The sequence below is a fragment of the Ambystoma mexicanum genome, chromosome 7p, assembly GCF_040938575.1.
Source record: "Ambystoma mexicanum isolate Mex_15411 chromosome 7p, UKY_AmexF1_1, whole genome shotgun sequence".
Classification (NCBI taxonomy): domain Eukaryota; kingdom Metazoa; phylum Chordata; class Amphibia; order Caudata; family Ambystomatidae; genus Ambystoma; species Ambystoma mexicanum.
This window is the reverse complement of record NC_090939.1, coordinates 368629420-368646866: the sequence shown is the minus strand read 5'-3', so window position 1 is coordinate 368646866 and position 17447 is coordinate 368629420. Positions and strand designations below refer to the sequence as shown.

General features: G+C 49.1%; 1 protein-coding gene across 2 annotated transcripts in view; it reads left to right on the top strand.

Annotated features, from left to right (window-relative positions):
* The window catches only part of CXADR (CXADR Ig-like cell adhesion molecule), a 331323-nt gene that overhangs the window by 147387 nt on the left and 166489 nt on the right, over nt 1-17447 (top strand). The window lies entirely within an intron of this gene.

Here is a 17447-nt window from a genome sequence, read left to right as displayed (position 1 = left end):
TTAGCACATTGCTGAGAATTCTTCCTAACACTTTGTGTTCCTGAGTGAATGTGAATCACCCCACCCCCTTGTGCTGTTTTTTTTATTAAAGGAATAGTGTGCTCAAAATGTTATTGGCTAAAAAGACGGCCCATAATCAAAAATATATATTTATTTTTTTTAAACAAAGTCCCTATGTAAAGTTTTGAGCAAATGAAGCTCAAACTCAAAAATTTCAAGCACTAGGAGGCATCCATTTTGTGACATGGATGAGCCTCCTGTGCTGCCCTTGCGGCACTAATGAAGCAAATGACAGCCAGCTGTAATAAACCAAAGCTACCACTGGGTGGCTTTTGCTTCATTGGTGCTGGCGACCAGAGAATGCAGGCAGGAAAGCTGCATCTAGGTAAGTGCTTATTACTTTTTTTAATTTTTTTTTTTTATGAGCATTAGAAAGAAAACTGCAGCTTTTAAAACGTATGTTTGTGGTGGCTTCAGCTTGGAGTCCCCGGGGCTCCAAGCTGAAGCTACCGCAAACCTAAATACAATGTAGTTTAAAACGCTGTGGTTTTCGTTTCTTGCGCTCCTCCGAGCCAGAGGAGCCCGAGAAACTTAGAAAGAAAACTGCAGCATTTTTAAATACAGCCGCATTGTATTTTTGCCTGCAGGTGCTTTCACTTTGAGCCAGTAGGGGCGTTTGCTGCTTGTTTAGTGCCGCCAGGGCAGAGCTGAGGAGGCTGCCTGAAATGTCAAAATGAATGCTCCCATGTAAACGCTTTGAGCCTCGTTTGCTTTCATTTAAAATGTTTAATGTATGTTTTGCATTATTGCCCATCTTTTAAGGCAATACTATTTTTGAACGCACTATTTAACTTTCTATGGTTGACCTTTTTATGTGTCTCCATAGTGTATTTTTGAAGATATCCTTTCCTATGACTTTTTAGGCATCATTGCAGCACACAGCACGTTCTGTGCAGTGTTGCTGGATTGCCCTTTGGCTTCCCCTTTTTCCACTTGGTTTACCTTGGATGAACTACTGTTGCCAAGGGTAGAGATGGATTTACATCCTGTTTACATTTTAGATGTGGGATCAGCACACTCCACCTTATGTGGAGTGCTGGCGATATGCATGGAATCCCCTTTCTCACTGACTTAGAAACATTTCTGATACTGTGGCAAGCTAACTCTTATGGCTGATGGCAGTGGATAAACTTTAATGACTTTTTAGTTAATATTACAGGCAGCCTGTCAAACCAGCCACGGTAATGCACAGAAGGGTCACCATTCTCCTAGCATGGTAGCTTTTTTTCTATTTTCGTAGTGTGCTTATCCTTTCTTGGATCTCCTGCCGTCCTAGGTGGGGGTGGCCCTGGTTGAAGTTAACTCTTCGGTGGGAAACCTTTTTGTTTCCTGGCCAGGCTCAGAGTGTCTGAAGTGTTGGGGAGAATTTTCATTTCTGTGCCAATTCCTTATAACCTTAGGGACCCCCAGCTCTTTTGCTGGACTCTGGGCTTTTGAATTCCTGAGCGAGTGGGACTTTTTCCCTCCACTCCATGTTTTTCTGACTAGGACTTTGTGGTTATCCACAGGCATATGCTTTTTGCATTGACACACCCCCTTTTGTGCAGTGCCACTGAGGAGTCCCTTGGACTTCTCAATGTTTAAGTACGTTTTCTCATGTGAACTACTGTTCCCAAAAAGAGCAAGATGACTTTGGTCTTTTTTTCTTTGTGGGTCCAGCCCACCCCACCCTATGTGGAGTGCTGTGGGGTTACATGGTAACTCCTTATCCCACTTCTCATGTAACATTTTGTTACATTAACTAACTTGAATGGCTGATGGCAGTGGTTTCTTTTTTACTACCTTGTGCCATGTATCTGCAGGCCGATTCCTCAACTGCAGGACAGCACCCAAGAGTGACTATTTTCCCAAAATGGCCCCGTCTTCTTTTTTCACCATTTCCTGTCAGTTAGTTCCTTCTGGGCTTTTACTCTGCTTGAATCTGGTGTGTCTAGAAAGACAAGAAGTGAGGGAGGGTCCCGAAACGTCCGTCCTTTGTCTCTAGGTGTGCCTGTTCTAATTGGCTGGCTGGCTGGCTGGTAGGTGAGCCACCATGCTGCGTGATTGACAGCCCTAGGGCTGAAAATGAATGGGAACTTGCTTAAAATGCGTTTTTTTTTTTTTTTATATATATTTTTTATTTATTTATTTATTTTGGGGGGGACTGGCTGCAGCCAACCACTGGAGTACAAAATCTGACGTAGATGTGAAGAGACGCCAGCAGCACCCTCCTGGACTGCGAAGTGCCTGGTGAAGCTGTGCTGACGCGTTTTCATTTCGATTACGACTTCCTCCCTTTGGCTGGTGGGACCAACCAGCCTTAAGACCAGCTTAATTCTGGCGCAACCCCTGACTTGCTGTGACTTTCCAAGACTGCAGAATTCCCATGCCCATGGACCTCTGACCATCGAGTGCATTGTCTTCAGAAGTGCACATCCGGCCAAAACTTTGTGGGCTTCCAGAGGACCCTACAGAAGCAGGAAATCTTCATTCAGAGTCCCCTCTCCAGAGTCCAGGACCGAGGGATCAAGTAACTTCCAACCGGAGCTGTTCGATCTTCTTTTCTCTGCGAAAAAGGCATCAAAACCACTAAAGGCAGCTGAATCATGGAGAATCCATTGCTGCAGAGTCCCTCTCTCGAGTGCTGCCACAGAAGCCCGCCAAACCTCAATTTCGTCACTACGACCAAGGAACACAAGTCTGCTACACTGCAACAGGAACACATTCAGCTGGAACCAATTCTTCAATTCACAGGTGCTGTTGGGCTTTGGTTAAATCTACCTTTTGCCAATTGTGGTGCTTTCTAGCTTGGGGTACTATTTTAAACGCTTTTGAGTTGACCTCAACTCACCTGCACTGGCCTCCCAGTTTGTGCTTCAAGGTGACTCCTCTTGAGCTTCTGTGATTTTGCTACTGAACTACTAATTGAACTAATTGTTCTAAGAAGAGTGACTCAGAACTTTGAACTGGCTTATTGATTTTAGCTGTCCTTGCAGACCCCCTTCTGAACAGATTCGCTTCGGCAGTGCTTGTTCCCTTACAGGTTTTATTTGTTGAATCCCATTTCTGCTGGGATAAGACTGCCTGCAGCCCTCTGAGAGAATCTAACTGTTTCAGAACGTACAAAGTATGTTTGATCTAACATTGAAACTCTATTGTATTGGTGATCACTAATAAGTGCTAATACTAACCTCAAATGACGTCACTCGGTGTGCTGGATTATGTTTAGCATAAGAAAAGTTTACTGGCCTACTTTATTGCTGTTTTTGAATTGAATTCTAACTTTGGGACTAATGGTAATTTCTGATGTTAATCTGCTTAGAATCACATGCTGTGCATAGTCCGACCTCCAGTGGTCACTGCAGAGTATTGCATTTTGTTTTTCGTAGTCCAAAAGGGGACGTCGACAAGGCGTGTCTGTAACACTGTCCCTATAGTGATGTGCATTGTACCCACAATCCCTCACGCGTCGGTCCCTCAGATTGTTTTTTCCGCCCAGATATTGGTCGCCTTAACGCGGAGCTCGTTCGAGAGAAATTGCAAAACTTTTACTCAACCCTTTGGTCGTTATTTATTATACATTACATTAGATCCCTCCTGCGACGGTGAAGCTGTTTCACCGCCGAATAAGAACTTCGGCGGTGAATTAGACGGAGGAGATCCTTCGGCGCTGCCAAACACGTGGCCCGGCCTAAGACAGTAGGGAGAGTGGGGGTCGTGGGACATTTCTTTCTACTTCTAAGAATGCCTTTCGAGGGGATTGGGTCCTCCAACGTATTCCATATCTGACAGGTAATCGCCACGGCTGTGCTGCTTCGGAAACTTTTTTCTGCGTCCTGCGTCGATGCGCCGTCGTCGAGGACCTCCTCGGATGTCATCCGATGTGATGTCTAGGACGCACGACGCCCGTAGCCTCAGTTCCGTTTTTTCCACGAACGTGTTACTTCGTGAATCTCGGTTACGCCTCGACTCTTTGGAGTTCTGTTCTTCTCGGTTCTTCGAACCTGTTCGTTTTTGTGAGAAAATCCTTTGTGTGAAGATGTCTTCTACTTCGTCTTCGACCCCGCGTCGGGCTTCAAGAAGTGCGGGGAGTATGGGTCCAAGATGTCGGTGACGGACTCGCACAACGCCTGCCTCTGGTGCCTCAGGGAGGCCCACGACACGGATGACTATTGACTGCCAGTCGCTCACGTCCAAAGCCTTACGGGAACGTAAGAAGTTGTCGGTAGGTCGGGTGTCCAAGCCCCGGAAGTCGAAGTCTGCGGGGATTTCGACAGATGATTCGAGAGGTGACTCTCCGCGTCGTCGTCGGAAGTCTCGTGGGTCTCCTTCTAGGAGTCGGTCTCGCCACTCCTCGGCCTCTTCGAGGCATTCTCGGAAGCGCCGACAGCGGTCGTCTTCCAGGACCTCTTCTGTGGACTCTGCCCGGCACGTCGCTTACCCCACCAGCCGTGCGATGCCGGAGGAATGGGCTTCCTTCGGGAAGAAAATGCTGGCGATTCTCGAGTCGCAGGGTACTAAGCCGTCCGCGCCCACGAGTGCGGTCGGCCGTGAGTGGTCGAGAGACACCGCTCGCAAGAGTGGTCGGCACGAGTCACGGGAAAGGTCCCGTTCGGACAAGCGGACTCGTTCTCGACGTACCTGTTCCAGGTCCCGGTCCTCGACGTGTTAAAGACCGTGTGCACCTGTGATGTCTTCGAGGAAGACATCGACGCCGGAGGCATCGAGGGCGTCGACAGGCTTTCTCGAGGCTCCGGCTCCGAGGAAGCCGTCGACGCTCAGGTCGTCGAAAGACACGCTCGGAGCTCTGGCTTCGAGGACTGTGTCGACACCGTCGATGCTGACGGCGCTGCATCTAACGTCGACACCGATTCTCTCGGCGCCGATGCCTGTTCTCTCGACGCCGGCGCCGTTTCACTCGGCGCCTTTTGAGGCTGGGGTGTCGGAGGTACCCCGTGGCATGGGGGAACCCTCTAGGAAGGCTCTGGTTAAGAGCAAGCACTCTCGGCTGCCTTCTTTTCACCACCTGGAATATATTTCGGAGCTGGATGAGGATTCTGATGGCCTGGTTCCTAGTCTGGTTCCAGATGAGATGGTCTCGGGCCATAGTCAATTTGAGGCAGTCCCTGCATGATGCCAGTGGACTGGACACCTCTCCGGAGGTAGAGTTTTGTAGGCCTGAGCCTGGCTGTCATGCCGATTCCTTGTACCGGCGCCTTATGGCTAGGGTCTCTGAGTACTTGGGATGGTCTGCTCCCCCAGGGGAGTTTGTGCAGGATGATCTCACGGACATCCTTGATGTTGGTCCCCCAACTGACCCTGTACTGCCGTTTCATATGGCTCTACAGAGGGTGGCGGCGGCTTGGACTGCTGTGGAGAGTCTCCCGGCGGTGGGCAGGTCCTTGTCACGAAAATACCGTCCAGCCAGTAGCGACCCCTGCTACTTGACCAGGCACCCCACTCCGGAGAGTTTGGTGGTGCAGACAGCCCCGGAAAAGCAGGTGTCGTACCCTACCATCCCTCCTGATAGGGACGACAAACGTTTTGATGGGTGGGCGAAGAAAGTGTTTTCTTCAGGTGGTATTACGCTTCAGGCGGCCAACTCCATTTGTGCCTTGTCTCGTTTCACACACACTCTGTGGAACTGTGTTGCGTTAGCGGCTGAACATATTCCCGAAGGGGACGAACTGGATGGTTTTCTTGCTATGGTCCAGGATGGTAAGGATGCCATGTGAGAGTCCGTTCAGTCGGGTTTGGACATGGCTGAATGCGTCAGCAGGTCCATGGCGGCGAGCACCGTGATACGCAGGTTTGCGTGGTTGCGGAAGTCGGTGTTTGCTCCAGATGTGCAGTCCTGGCTCCTCAACATGCCCTTTGACGGTGAACACCTTTTTGGCAGCAAGGCTGACGAGAGCCTTCAGAGGTTGCAGACCTCCAAAGCTGCAGCGAAGTCGTTGGGTGCTGCAGTTCGCCAACCTCCGCCTTTTCGTCCTAGGGGACAGCAATGGAGGGGTGGTTCCTTTCGCTATTACTCTTCCTTCAGTAAAGCGAGAGGAGCTGGCAGTCAGAGGCCAACGCAGGGGTACCAGAGGTGGACGACAGGGTACCTGTGGTGCCAAGGCCGCTCGGGCAGTTGCCTCTTTGCCCTCAGGTAACGCCGCAGCCGCTACCACTCAGTCATGAGGACATGTCCCATGGTTCGCCGGTTAGGGGAAGGCTGGCGCAGCATCTTGTAGAGTGGCGTGCCATTACTTCAGATGTGTAGGTTCTGGAGATCATAAGCCACGGCTACTGTCTTCCCTTTCGGCAGAGGCCTCACGACAATCCACCGGGGAACCTCCCTTTGCAGAGTCCGGATCCGCTCCTTGCGCAGGAAATTCAAGCCCTGCTGGACAAAGGCGCCATAGAACTGGTGCCTGTAGCGGAGAGGAACAAGGGATGGTATTCCCCTTATTTTTTGATTTCAAAGAAAGACCCATCATGGACTTGCGCGGTTTGAACAAACTCCTCAGGTAGGACAAGTTCAAGATGGTTCCCCTCTCTCGTCCTCCAGGCCCTTCAGCTTCAGGACTGGTTGGTGTCTCTCGACCTCAAGGATGCTTACTTCCATGTGCCGATCCATCCCAAGCACAAGAAGTACCTGCCGTTCGGATTGACCTCCGCCCCGAGGGTTTTCACTAAGCTCATGGTGGTGGTGGCAGCGCATCTCAGGCAAGGGAGGATTCACGTCTACCCCTACCTGGATGATTGGTTGATCGGGGGGAGCTCTCCAAGTCCTGGATCATCTATCAGTCACCTGCCACTCCCTTCACAGGCTGGGCTTCTCCCTCAATTTAAAGAAGTCCCATTTGACGCCAACACAGCGGCTCCAGTACATCGGAGCAGTGCTCGACACTTCCCTGGGGCAGTGTTTTCCTCCCCAGGTGAGGGCTCTTCACATCCAGCAGATGGTGCACAAGTTTCAACATGCCCAGACGCTCCCAGCGTTCGGGTTCTTGAGGTTGCTCGGCCTCATGGCATCCTGCATTCGTCTGGTGCCAGAGGCTCGCCTGCGGATGAGATCTTTGCAGTGGGCACTCAAGATGCAATGGTCGCAGTCCTCCGGCAGGATGTCGGACCAGGTTCAGGTGCCGCCCTCGGTCGCCCAGGACCTTCTGTGGTGGGCCGTCGAAGGCAACTTGATGAAAGGGGCTCCATTTTGGCTTCGCTGGCCGCAGGTGACGATTGTGACGGATGCATCCCTCACGGGATGGGGAGCTCATGCCAACGAGCTGACAGTCAGCGGTCGTTGGTCTCTGTCGGAGTCCAGACTCCATATCAATCTGTTGGAGCTGAGGGCCGTCAGGCTAGCCCTGAAGGCTTTTCTGCCGACTGCGAGGAAAAAATGTCCTGATCCTGACGGACAACACAGTGGCCATGCACTACCTCATCAAAAAGGGGGGGGGGGCAGGGTCACTTCCTCTGTGCAGGGAGACGATGCAGCTCAAGTTCTGGGCCATCCAGCAGGAAGTTTCGATCTCGGCAGTTAATCTGGCTGGAGACGAAAACGTGACGGCGGACGCTCTGAGCAGGCAGAGTACGATCTCTCACGAGTGGGAGTTGGCTCAGGAGATTCTCCTGGAGATCTTCGCCCTTTGGGGGACCCCTCAAGTGGATCTCTTCGCCTCCAGTGTCAACCAGAAGTGCGAGAGGTCCTGCTCGTGGGAATTTCCTCCAAAAGGAGCCTTAGGAGACGCGTTTGTGGTGGAGTGGTCATTCCTGCTGCTGTACGGGTTTCCTCCAGTCCCCGTCATCCCGCAAGTGCTGCGGAGGTTACAGAAGTTCGATTTCCGGATGATCCTCATTGCTCCGGCGTGGGCTCGGAGGACGTGGTACCCGGACCTTCTCGACTTGTCCATCTGCCCTCCACGTCGTCTTCCCTACCGAGACGATCTGCTCTCACGGGAGGGGGGGGCGGTCAGGTTCTCCATCCAGAGGTCAGATCCCTCAACCTTCACGCTTGGATTCTGAAAGGTTGAGGTATAAGGATTGGGACCTCCCTGAATACGTGATGGAGGTGTTGCTCTCGGCCCGACGGCCAGCAACAAAGTCTCTGTACCGTTGCCGTAAATTCTGCGACTGGTGCAGAGTTCAGAATGTGGATCCTTTTGCATGTGACATCCAGATGGCTCTGTCCATTTTACTTTCTTTGGCCCACGGGCTTGCAAGTGGGTACCATTAAAGTTTACCTGTCGGCGCTGTCCATCTTTAAGTGCTCGTGTGAAGTGTTCCTACTTTAAAATCCCTTTAATTTCGCAGTTTCTGAAAGGGCTCACTAATGTGTTCCCTCCGTCGCCTTTCCTGGTGGCCGGTTGGGATTTAAACCTTGTTCTTAAGTTTCTTATAGGTGCTCCGTTTGAGCATTTACATTCTTGCCCTTTGAGGCTGTTGACTCTGAAAACTGTTTTTAGTTGCGGCTACTTCCGCTCGCAGAGTGAGTTACAGGCACTTTCAGTTAAGCCACCCTTCACTGTTTTCCATAAGGACAGGGTTGTCCTTGGAGTTCGTCCTTCTTTTCTTCCGAAGGTAGTGACGGAATTTCGTTTGGCCCAGAAGGTTGTTCTTCCGGCATTCTATCCTCCTCCGCATCCTGGTAAGGAAGAGGAGAGGCTCCATAGGCTTGATCCTAGGAGAGCTTAAAGCTTTTATGTTTCACGCATGTCCCGGGTCAGAGTGGACAATCAACTCTTTATTGGTTACGCTGGAAAGCATTTGGGACAAGCTGTGACGAAACACTTTGTCTCGCTGGATTATTTTGGCCATCGCTGAGTGTTACCGCTTGGCGGGGTAAGGACCCACCGGCTGGCTTGCGGGCCCATTCTACCAGGGGTATGGCTACATCTACTGCCCTGCAGAGGGGTGTTCCTATTCGCAACATCTGTGATGCAACCACCTGGGCTTCTGTACATACATTTGTACGTCACTATTCCCTCGATTACATCCGGGGACAGGATCTGGCCTTTGGCAAGGCGGTCCTTTGCTCTGCTATTTGATTGGCAATTCTAAATTTTGATTCTAAATTCTTTCCCTCCTCCTTGCTCTGGTACTGCTTTGGGAGTCTGTCATAGAGGACCCAATCTCCTCGAAGAACAAGTTACTTTCTTACCTGGTAACGTTCTTTCGATGGGATGGTCCGACGACGTATTCCATATCGCACCCTCCCTACCTTCCCCGCTGCAGAATTTCTTTAGCGATTGCAGCTTACGTTCCGCAAGGCTTTGTGTCTGATTGGCAGTTGACTAATGTCACACGTTCTGGGGGGAAAAAACTACAACTGAGGCTATGTGCGTCCTACTTATCACATCGGATGACGTCGGAGGAGGTCCTCGACGACGGCGCATTGACGTCATCGACACAGGACGCAGACGCCAAAAAAAATTCCGAAGCAGCACAGCTGTGGTGATTACCTGTCATAGATATGGAATACGTCGTCGGAACATCCCATCGAAAGAACGTTACCAGGTAAGAAAGTAACTTGTTCTTCTCTTTCACCCCCTTTCCTTCGGGGTCGTCATCACTTTTAAATGTATTCTCAGCTATGGAGAGGACTCAGTTTAGATTTTGCCCATGCTGTAAGGGCAAATTCACATGGAAAGATGAGCACAAGCGGTGCAACCGTTGCTTAACCCTCTACCACAACGAGGACGGCTGTGTGGCCTGTAAACTTCTTCGCCAAAACACTTTAAAGGACCGCAGGGTCAAGAGGTGGGCAGCCTATGCTATGTCTACAGTTAATTCCTCACCCGCTGCTGCCGAGTGTGACGAAGACAGTGATAACCAACCTCCGTTTCGGAGGTTGTAGACCTCTCTAAGGAGCATACCTGCTTCTCAGCGCCTGTCCCCAGCCCCGACAAGTTCGGCTCACGCCCTACTTATGGGGGTGAACACCCCAGCGACACTGACGAACACAGAAAACGTAAACATAAGCGCACAACCCACGGCACTTCTTTGTCAAAGACGAAGAAAGCCCTAGCGCCAACGGAGAGGCCGGGCCCACTGGCGTCCTCCACCGACCGTAAGGGTTGCAAGCCCTCCCTGCCACCACAGACGCGACTAGCCACTGGGCTACCAGCAGACAAGGGCACTACCACCAAAACGCCAGGCAACATGCCTCGTAAGAGTGCGACCGCTGTGGAGAGACTCAGCTTTGAGAGACTCAGCAGCACCCAGCACGACACCAGACGAACCCTTGATGGAGAAATTAATAGTCGAGAGGTTGGCTCGTATAGTTTCCACTGACAGCCAGAGACGGACGACGAGTGATACGCCGAAACCTGATCACAAGGTCGGGGACCGATCCCGCCGTCGAAGGAAGGCCCTAGCCTACGAGAAAGTTTCTCAGAAGACGAAGGAACTTTATCCTTGACGTTATGGGACAGATCTAGATGGCTACAGGCAGAGGAGCCTCCTTTTTCACCTCCAGACCATTCTGGGTTACCACATTGGACATTTGAGAGATTGCAATCATGTATGGACAAGCTGGATAGATGTATGTCCACCCCTGAACATAAAACACCCAAGAGGCCAAGGGAGGTACTTCAGGAGGACCCCAGGGCTAACTATCCCAGACTATTTGACCCCCTTCAAATTGAGACTAATACGTATGACCTCACTGAAGAAGACTCTCACTTCCAAGAGGATGAGGAGTTCTTAAATAGTGAAGACCAACAGAACCTCGAAGGTTTTGAGGAAAACCCCGACATAGGTGGGGGGGGGGGGCTTCGAAGAAGACCCAGATGCAGGTGGCTCACAGCCTTGGCAGTCCCCAACAGCGTCTACAGACCCTGTGATCCTGAACCTTTCCTCTCCCTAAACCACACCGTTCAGGAACCCGTCACCTATAGATGACCAACTACCAACGCGCTACTACGGAAAGCAGCAGCCCACTTTGAAATTGAGACTGGGGAAATGACTCCCGATTTTGTTGAAAAAATCATTAAGGAAAAACCTCCCACTAGCCAGACCATTCCCCCCCTCGCCTCAGTTAAGAGACAAATCATCCCATCGCTGTCTACACCTGTGTTGGTTTGAGGGGTCAACCCTAGAATTGAAAACCATTTACTCCCTCTCCTTCGGCCCATTCTACATTCAGGGTCAGTCAATACCAGATTCCTTTGTGGTAACTACCACAAGGAAAAGGGCAGGGGTTCCGCTATCAACTAGCAAAGCACCCCCAGACAAGGAAGAAAAAACTCTATGCCCTGGGTAAGAGAATTACAGCCTCGGCAGCTTTTTCCACCAGAATTGCCAATAATACCTTACTGGCAAGTTATGCTGATTCCCAATGAGGAAAGTTACACCAAGACCTCGAAGTCCCTGAGCCTTTAAGAACCCGCTTGTTAACCACTAACAGAAGGAACTCTGGTTAACCAGAGCATCATTAAAAACACACTTGATGCTGCAGAAACGGCTGGCCGTTCTTTAGTCCAGGGGATACTTATGAAGTGTCATATCTGGCTCTGCAACTCTGTTTTTAAGCCCCAGAAACCCAGGCATCACTCATTAACAAACCAATAGAGGATTCTAACCTCTTTGGGAAAGCGGTGGACGACGCACTGTAGACCGCGAAGAAGGATTTCGACACCCTAAAGACTTTAGACCAGATCTCAAGGCCGCCCAATAAGCGAGGATTCGGCAACAAATGCTTTTTTTGAGGCCAACGTCAACAACAGCAGTACACTGCAGGCAACTGGTCCTCTACTCGGGGAACCAGTGGCCAATACATGCAAAGAGGACAACGCCATGGCAAGGGTAGAGGTCGGGGCCCGACTCCCAGAGGTTCCCCGGCTACCAACACCAAATGACCCAAAGGTTCGGGTCCCCTCCCATGCATTGCCGGTCGGGGGCCGGTTAACATCTTTCCTACCAGCATGGTAGGGAAGAACATCAGACCGCTGGGTATTGTCAACTATAGCCCGCGGTTACTGCATAGAATTCAGTCGGTCCTCCACGTAGAGACCCCCCAAGAGGACGACGCCTATCACTGGAGCACCTCGCCATCCTTCTTCAAGAAGTGGAACTGCTGCTACTAAAAGGAGCCATAGAGGTTGTGCCTCTATCACAAGTAACCAAAGGTATTTAGTCAGTGTACTTCCTTGTACCCAAAAAGGACTTAACCAAGCGCCCTGTATTAGATCTGCGCCCAGTGAACAAATTTGTCAAACCTCAAATTTTGCATGGTGACCTTACAGGAAGTAATCCCTCCCTGCTTTTACAGGGAGATTACATGACAACACTGGACATGAAAGATGCATGCTTTCATATTTTAATGTTGCCAGCGCACAGAAAATAACTCTGGTTCATGATAGAGGGCAAACACTACCAGTTCAGAGTGCTACCCTTCGGCATAGCATCACCGCTGAGGGTATTCATGAAACTACTGGCAGTGGCAGCGGCCCACCTGTGCAGGTTGTCCATCCCAGTATACCCTTACCTCGACGATTGGCTCATAACAGGGGATTCTTACGAGACATGCTTCTCAAATATCCAAAAGACTGTAGACCTTTTGTTCCAACTGGGCTTCTCCATCAACGAGAAGAAGTCCAGCCTAGACCCCAGCCAGATAAAACAATTCCTAGGGGCTCTAATTCGAACAAAGGACGGCCTCGTCTTCCCCTCCGAGAGGGTCCAAAATATGCTGTTTCAGATCCCTTCAATATGTGGCCGGTCGAGAGGTGACGGTACGCAAAGCAATGCGTTTGCTAGGAATGATGGCGTCATGTATATATTTGGTACCTCACGCGCGCCTGCGCATGCGCCCAATGCAAGAGTGGCTCAACAGCCAGTGGTGTCAGGCCAGCGGACAATGGGACGATCTAGTGGTGGTCTCGCAGGCCTTGGTTCTCTCGCTACAGTGGTGGTCGAAGGAATACCTTGTATTAGGGAAACCATTTGCCACCCCCGCAGTGGAAGCCACTCTAACCACAGACTCATCCCTCACAGGATGGGCGGGGGGCTCGTCTATCCCATCGGACTGCACATGGAGTTTGGACTCCGAGTGTAGCATCCAAACACTTAAACTTGCTGGAACTGCTAGCAGTCTTCAAAGCACTAAAGGCTTTCCAGGCACACCTGCAATGGAAGACAGTGATGGTCCTCATGGACGGCACCACAGCCATGTACTACCTGAACAAGCAACGGGCATGCACTCTCCAGGAATGTCCAAGCTGTCCCAGAACATCTGGAAGTGGGCTCTCAAACACATGTTCCTGTTGTCACAACATGTACCAGGGGAACTCAATCTGCTAGCAGACAAAACTCAGTAGAGACTTCCCTCTGCCCGCAGAGTTCAAATGGCGGTTACGAGAAGACATCGTCTTTGATGTTTTCACACAATGGGGATTCCCAGAAATAGATCTGTTCGCAACTCTGGAGAACTCCCAATGCCAAGATTACGCCTCCAGGTACCCCAGAACTGATCCAAGGGGAGCGGTCTCTGGATAACATGGTCAGGGAAATTGGTTCATGCTTTCTCCCCCCCGACTCCCCTTCTCAACAAAATAGTGCACAAGATGCACCAGGAACCAGTCACCATGATACTAGTGGCCCTATGTGGACCTGACAGCAATGGATCGCTCACCTGATGGAGATGTCTCTATCTCCACCGGTGAAACTACCCTGTCCGTACAAAATGCTGTCACAGGACAGGGGCAAGACGATACACCCATGCCCGCAGACCATGAACCTAGCAGCCTGGCTCCTGTGGTCCATAGAATTTGGACATTTACAGCTCCATCAAAGATGCATGGACATCCTTAGGGAGGCTAGAAAACATAACACTCGTTACTGCTATTCTAGCAAGTGGAAGAGGTTCGTCATCTGGTGTAAAGGTAAGAGCATCAACCCCATTGACTGCTCTCCCACACAGATTGTTCTTTACCTGACTCACTTATTAGACTCAAGATTGGTCTTTAATTCTATTAAAGTTCATCTAGCTGTACTTTCCGCATTCACCACTTCTCAACACAGTGTCATGGTGGAAAGTCCCAGGTATTAAAGCCTTCATGGATAGAGTAAAGAGGATACACCCTCCTATAGCTAACCCAGCTCCTGGATGGGACCTAAATGTGGTACTTACCAGACTTATGGGCTCACCCTTTGAACCCATGCACAAAGCATCCCTTAAGAACCTCCCTCTTAAAACTGCTTTCTTAATAGCTATTACTTCCATTAGGAGAGAGTGAACTACAAGCGTTCTCTATACTAGACCCCTTTGTAACAGTTCACAAGGATAAGGTGGTTCTACGCACACATCCTAGGTTTGCACCAAAATGTATTTCTTGATTCCATGTCAACCAATCAATAGAACTACCAACGTTCTTTCAAAACCCTTCAAATTTGGGAGAAAGGAGCCTGCATACACTGGATGTGCGCAGAGCCGTCATGTTTTCTATGGAAAGAACTAGACCTCTGAGAAAGACTAATCAGTTCTTTGTCTCGGTGGCAGCAGGAAGAGGAGATGCAGTTTCAAAATCCACTATATCAAGATTGATTGTCCAATGCATCACTGTCACACTTGCGAAGAGCATATTCTACTCGAGGCACTGGGTTTCCATGGCATTCATTGCAAATGTCCCTATAGAGTCCATCTGCAAAGTGGCAACCTGGAGTTCTGTACACACCTTTACAAAACACTACTGTCTAGATGCCCACTCTAGATCTGATTCCCAGGTGGGACGAGCAGTATTAAGACACCTTTTTTCTACTGTTTCTTCTCACAACCCACCTCCAACTCCGGGTACTGCTCACTAGTCTATGCACAGCATGTGATTCTAAGCAGATTAACAAACATCAGAAGACCATGCATTACTTACCGTAAAAGCATTTCTGATGGTTGCATCTGCTTAGATTCACATGCGCCCACCCTTCCCCGCTCGGATGGAAGGAACATAGACCTTCTTTATCTCTCTTTTCTTTACTCACGTCTAATAGGATCCCTCGGGGCAGAGAAAATGCAAACAGAGGGACCTCAACGCGTGACGGATTGTGGGTACAAGGCACGATACTATAGGGATAGTGTTACAGATACGCTTTGTCGACGTCCCCTTTTCGACTACGAAAAACAAAATGCAATACTCTGCAGTGACCACTGGATGTCGGACTATGCACAGCATGTGAATCTTAGCAGATACAACCATCAGAAATGCTTTTACGGTAAGTAATGCATTGTCATTTGCTGCTTTTTAAAGATTGTCTATCTGTGTGTGTGATATATTTCACAGCCACGGTAGTGGCTGTGTAGTTATGGTTAAGTTGCTATTCCCACAGGAAGAGCACTTTTTGGGCGGCTTATAACTTCGCTCCCCCTGGACGAATCCACACCAAACTTTCAAAAACAGTATATGGCCCACTCTGAATTTTTGTGCAAAGTTTGGTGAGGGGGGGGGGGGGGGGGGGTCCCAAAAATTGTTTTCCCATAGACTGAATGGAGAAAAAAACTGTTTACGCCTACAGCCCAAACTACTGGATGGATTTTCTGCCTAGACACTCATTCTAGGTCTGATTCTCGGGTGGGACCGACAGTACTAAGACCCCTTTTTACTACTGTTACTTCTCACAACCCACCTCCAACTCCGGTTAATGCTCGCTCGTCTATGCGCAGCATGTGATTCTAAGCAGATTGACAAACATGAGAAGACATGCATTACTTACCGTAAAAGCATTTCTGATGGTTGTATCTGCTTAGTTTCACATGCGCCCACCCTTCCTCCCCGCTCGGATTGAAGGAGCACAGATGTCTTACTACTGTCTCGCTCTCTTTTCTGTACTCACTCACGATAGTCATAAGGCTCCCTCTTGGCCGAAAAATACAATCACAGGGACCTCGACGCGTGAGGGTTCTTGGATACACTATACATCACGTAGGGATAGTGTTACAGGCACGCCCATGTCGATGACCCCTTTCGATACTTGAAAGACCAGATGCAATACTCTGTGGTTACCACTGGATGTCGGACTATGCACAGCATGTGAATCTAAGCAGATACAACCATCAGAAATGATTTTACAGTAAGTAGTGCATGTCATCTTTGAACTGTGTTCTGAAAATCATCTGTGTAACTGTATCCATTCTGCAAGAAGAATGGTTGCATATATTTCAGGGTGTGTGTATATTTGTAACCATGTTGGTATAACTGTAGTAATCTTGTAAGTGATAACATAGCAGGGTATTACCATTAGGTCTACCTCCATTGAATTAAGTTGTCTTTCTAAAATTCTAATTTGGTTTTTACTCCCCTTAAATAGCATGTTGCCATTCTAAATGTTTATCACTAGGTTTTACTCGCCTTGGAACTGCACACTCCTAAATAAGGTTCTGTTTTGAGTTGCACACCCTATAGTATCGTTTTGATTTGTATAATTGTGTTTAGGAGTTACGATATACTACTTAACTTTGCAAAGATTTAATTGCCCACATGCATATAAAATAAACTAGTTTTTACTGTATTGTATTTTTACAATACATAAGTGTACATAAGAAACATATGGTTTCTTTGGACCATATGTATGCTACAATTTTTGTACAGATCTACAACCCTCTCAGCCTGGCTGCTGTTATCGCTACCCAACTTTCTCTGGTGGTACAGCACTCTAATAAGAGTGGAGTTTGTGTATTGCCTCGGGTACAGTTTTAGAAAAACTGCCCTGAGGCCTTTATAGTCCATAGAACAGCACCTTTAGGTAAATGCTTCTTGTCCATAAGCTAAACTCTGGACATTGCACTCTTGAGGGTGTAATGGCCAGAGACCAGAAGGAAGTCTGACTAGCCCATAGTATGGTTCTGGCACTGTTCCAACCAGGGAAGCAATCGGATCTTCGAGTTGGGACTGTTTGTTCCACCGGTCCGGGTGTCAAAGGACTGATGAAGGACTTCTGGAGATCTGTAGAGACCTGGCTTTGCCGGACTAGTGAAGAAAAGGGATGTTGATCTTCAAATGACAAGTCTTAGTCTTTAGTGGGCTGCTCTACTTCTTAAGGGTCTTTGTTCTGATATGAACGATTGCAGGTGTCCTCCTTTTAGCCAGTATCCGGGTTGGAGTTGCCCGCAGCCAATCAATGGCAAGGGTCAGGTCTCTAGATGGTGGGGCACAAGCAGGTGCTGCCGTCTGAGTGAGAACATGCTCTTTGGAAACCTAGTTATATGTACACTTTTTTAATTTGATGCAGCTTCAATTAATATTAATACTAGGCATACTGTTAAAGTGGACAATTGCTTACAAAGTTGGCTATTGGTATCTGAAAGCAAAGCACAGACTCGGTGACTAGGATGCTTATTCACTCTTGTTTTGCAGGTATCAGTGTAATATATATATAAACGGCTTCAAATTTATATACATGTGTCTAATCCGTTTCCATGTAAATTTCTTTTT